Below are 4,797 nucleotides of genomic sequence, written 5' to 3'. Positions count from 1 at the left end.
CTGGTAGGGAGAACAGGTTTGCTGTTTCCTTGCTGACTCTTACCTGGAGTGGGCCAGAAAAAGTCAAAAGACCTTCATATTGCAGCACTCCCCTGCATCTTGCCGGTCCTCTGGCTAGAGAGTGTGGGCTTTTCTCAAGCTTTTTCTGTCCATAACCACTTGTAATTCTAGGTTTCAGGCTTCCCTGGAGCCCGAGACAGGAGGTACAGGAAGGAAAAGCAACCCAGGAAATTCACAGCTGGTTTGTCGTTCAAGTACGGAGTTCTTTAGGCAGTGTACCTTCCAGAATCCTCTGAGAGTTGCTTTATGCATTTTGTCTAAGGTTTTAGTTGCAGTCAGTGGAAGCAACATTTTTATCATTGCAGTGCTGGTCTAGGTAATTTCAGCTACACGATGTCTTCATTATCCGTATTATTTTACATGTGAAAACAAAGCATAAAGCCAAGTCAAAATTCCTATAATGTCTACCTATTAAATTAAATACACACCATTACCCATAAGAGGCATACATACAACCCAGGAAGTGCTTTTGAGCAAAAGAAAGATCAATGTTTTCAAACAATCAGATTGCTTTCCAGGCCAGCAGTTTATCTACGTAAGTCAGTTTTCACTTTCACAAGAGGCTTGAGATTATAACAAATAAATTTCTCAAGAATTCAGAGTCCAAGATGCAGTACCATCTGAAATGAGAAATTCTTCATTTTTATTCCCTGTTTGTATTTTTTCCACTGAATCAATGAGGGAGGGCTGCTAAGTAAACACATTGTTGATTATACGAGGCATGTCCTAGCAGTACAATGCATAAAGTCCATTCTCTCTAGAGGGCCACAGGATGGAGCCTTTGATGTTTTCACAAAAATCGTTGAAGAAGCTGACACAGTTCTCATTTTGTTAGCATTCTTACTAAAGTGTCACAAATCCAGGCCTGCTGACAATGACTGGCTAGAGAAAAAGACAGAGGAAAAAAATAATCTCAGAATTGTGTCCTATATTGTCTCAAATGTTATCCCATAGCTGGTGACACTGGTTTTTGAGAAAACTATTCAACAACAATTACCACCATTACAACAAACATCACAATTTTCAAAAATTGAAGCTACAATGTCTTTAGCCTTATATTAAGAGGAGCATATAATCGGAAAATTTAAAACAGTAGTACATCCACTTGCTATAGATATTCTATTCCCATACACTACTGGAATTCTTATTCTCTACCAACCAACTCTCACATTATTTAGTTGTTATTTCTTTATCCTTCACAGGAATACATTCTGTCTCTCTCATACACACACACACACACACACACACACAGCTCCTTTAGAAGAACTTGACCATTATGTTTATCTTTGTGAATTATTCTGACTCTTTGCACTTGAGACTTACAGCTCCTTGAGTGGCAATATGCCTGAAAGAAAAGAGAAGATCAGTTGAAAAACATGAGTGGAGTTTCTTAGAAAACTGCAAGCCTCTATCACAGGGCTGTTGTGAGGATCAAAGTGAGAATGTACGTGACACCGTTTTGAAAACTCTGAAGGCGTTTTCAAGGGATGGAAGGGATCGTTATTGTCATCATACTAAAAACAAAATACCACTTCTTCCTCCCAAAACAATTCCTCCAAACAGAGATCAGTGGAAAGGCAGAGCCTGTGGTTCATAGCCTTTCTTTTTATTGTCAGACCTCAGATACTTTGTAGGTTTTTTTTGTTGTTGTTGCTGTTACTATTGATTTCACTGGGTTGCATAAGACTTGCACAAGCTCATGAACACTGTGCAGTAAAGATTCATCTATGAATTGGTCCAACAGATGACACATTTTTTCAGGGAAATTTGCATTTGTCATTGCAATAATTGATTCATGCTCAACACATGAGTAAATTTCTGAAAGACGTCTTTGTGTTGTGTTTGGGATTAAGAGTATTTTTTTCTGTCAAAGCAAAGCAAATTCTGCTTGAACTTAATTCCTTTTTAAGGCACAAAAAAGTAAGTTGGTAAAAAGATGCTAAGACAATCCTTTGGATGTGATGATGTCAGCTGAGCCTTCTTGCCATGTGGCCTGAGTAAAACATCATAAAACTTCTCCAGGTCACAGTTTTTCTAGCTAGAAAAACTGCATGAATGGACTAGGACTTTGTAATCCATTCAGACACTTACATTTTATGATTTTATGATTCTTGCCTTCTGAGATGCTCAAATGATTAAATGTGGTGCACTTAGGCCTTTAAAATGGATAAAACCTAGTATCTTCTCCAGTTAACAATGGTATTGCTATTTTTGGTTTTGGCCAATTTGATGGCATAAAATGGTACCATATCATTACTACATTTGGCATCTCCCTCACTACTGAGGTTAAGTCTCTTTTCATGTGTTTTAGGGCTTTTAGATTTCCTCTTATGTTTCTTGTTTATGTTATTTATCCAGTTCTATAGTTTGCCTTTTAAAATTTGTAGGAGAACCTAGCATAGTACAGATATTGTTTCCATTTGTCATATATTTCATATTTTTTTCTAGGCTACCACTTTGATTTTGTCATTGCATATTCTGCCATATTAAAAAACACACACACACACACACACACTTCTATTCCTTCATGGCTTCTAGGTTTCCTGTCTAGATTAAGAAGGTCTCTCACATAAAATGTTTCTACAAATATTTTTCTAAATTTTTAATTTTATCTTTAAAACACTGAAATACTTTATCAATCTGTAAGTTTTACATAGGATATGAGTTAGGGAATTTTTTTTCTTCCAGGTGGAGAGCCAGTACCATTTCTATAATGCACCATCTATTTGTATTGAATTATAATGCCATATCTCATATTTTAAGTTCTCACTTGCACGCGATCTTTAGATTTTCTATTTGGCTCCATTGTTTCATTTACTTAAAAAGTTTTTTTCTATGTTGTGCCAATCCTATACTGTGAGAACAGTAGACTTGTGATAAGTCTTTACTTGCCTTAGTTAGTTGTCATGTTTTGATAAAAAAGAATTGAGTAAAAGTCAAATTATTTAAATTAAAAGCTTATTACTCAAATGGAAAAAAAATTAAAACAAGCAATAAGTTAGTTTTACCTAACTGAGCTATTCTGGAGATGTCCTTTACTTTCTTCAACTTCAGTCTTCTCATCTCTAAACTGGGTGTTGATAATTGACACCTACTCCCTGGGTTTGTTGTGACAAGCTACAGAAATTGTAACACAGTTCATCTATCTAAAGGGTGTTACAGATGTCTGCTGTTATTATTCACATATGTCATAATATGTGGGATACTATTTCTTTATACAATATGTGTGAATATGTAAACATGATAATACCTTGTAAAATGTCATGAACCTGCTTCTGTTTCTCTCCACTGGGAACAGAGAAATGGACTACAAGGCATTAAAATCACATGGTTTTCAAAGCCTTGGCTAGTTAATTGGGAGGAACTACAGAAAACAAATGGCAGTGATGAACAATGTAGCGTGGAAAAGCTGCCTCCCCAAATCCCCAGGTTAAATAGACTTAAGCATCCCATGTTGTGGGCCTTGCCTGGAGAGGATACTAAGAGGATCACTTCCCCATGGCAGGCTGGGTAAAGGGTGAAAGGTTAACAGGCCAATCCCAGGACAAGGTGTTGGCCCAAATTAAGTATTTAGAACATTTGCTGAAGGACTTAGTCAGCTGAGTTCTTTATTTCCAACAGCAAAAGTATTTAGGGAACAAAAACAGACTTTTGTATGGAAGAATTTGAGAAATCCAGTTGGGTCCTCTCTTCTTCAAGGGAATCAAAAAAGTAAAAAAGTTTTCTTTCTATTTCAAGGAGACAGTTATAGATTGAAACCTATTTTGTGTTCTGAGAACCAATATCATATGTAAGACTCTGTGCTCAATAACTTTCATTTGGAATTACTCTTCCAAAGACCAACCAGAACCACCAAGAAGTACATATGGTTGTCTGGCAATCTGGCATCTCAATACTTCGATGGATTGGTGCAAAAGTAACTGCGGTCTTTGCCATTACTTTCAACCTAATAATTTTTATTTTTTATTTTTTATTTTTCAGAGAAAATGAATTCTCTAGTAAAGCCTAGGCTAGGGCAAGGCAAGAAGTGGGAGACGATTTTAGAGTCCGGGGGAAGTGTAACTGGACACCTGCCCCCATGCACTCCAAGGCCAGAAAAATTTTCTCCTATCAAGTTGCAAGGTACACAAGCACTGGCTTTTGGCTATGTTGTTATCCAAAGATGGAATTCCATAGCAACTAGATCACAGACCTGGAAAATGGCATTTTCGAAGAGAGAGAAAAGCATTTCTTTAGATGTTTATATGATACACTGTGAAAAGACCTCTGCTGAATTTTATCTAGTGCCAGAACTCTCATATCATCTTTCTAAATTCTGAAGATGTTGGCATAGATAGAATACAAAGGATCATATGAGCAAATCCCTAAGAAACAGATGCCAATCCATCAAATAAGGATTTACCTTCATTCTGCAATGACAGGCAAGATAATTTTAGAAAGCAAAGTCATTGTACGTGAGACTAAAGCCTATAAATTACAGAATTTAGAAAAATAGGTGTTTGGAACAGGATAAAAGGTAAGTTTGGGAGGGAGAGGGTAGCAATTATTCACTTTACTGAGAAATTACACATATAGCAAGATGCCTTAATGGATTTAAATGATATAGTATACAAAACAAAAATCTGAGTTTCATACATACCTTCTGCATAAGATAAAATAAAATGCCATGAAAGCAAGGACAAGCCTGAAACACCAGTTTTTTTTTTTTTTTTTTTTTTTTTTTTTTTTTTTTTTTTT

At 36.2% G+C, this 4,797-nt stretch overlaps 1 long non-coding RNA gene across 2 annotated transcripts in view; it reads right to left on the bottom strand.

The window, feature by feature from the left end:
- Positions 1-714: 714 nt before the first annotated feature.
- The window catches only part of LOC108519097 (uncharacterized), a 31,466-nt gene continuing 27,383 nt past the window's right edge, over positions 715-4,797 (bottom strand). For both annotated transcript variants that reach the window (XR_001882527.1, XR_001882529.1), the window contains exon 5: positions 715-942. This is a non-coding gene — a long non-coding RNA (uncharacterized LOC108519097). The remainder of the gene's footprint in view (positions 943-4,797) is intronic.

Source organism: Rhinopithecus bieti, unplaced genomic scaffold (genome assembly GCF_001698545.2).
Source record: "Rhinopithecus bieti isolate Rb0 unplaced genomic scaffold, ASM169854v2 scaffold_2350, whole genome shotgun sequence".
NCBI classification, from domain to species: domain Eukaryota; kingdom Metazoa; phylum Chordata; class Mammalia; order Primates; family Cercopithecidae; genus Rhinopithecus; species Rhinopithecus bieti.
Note: the sequence above shows the minus strand (reverse complement) of the source record. Positions and strands in the feature narration are given on the sequence as shown.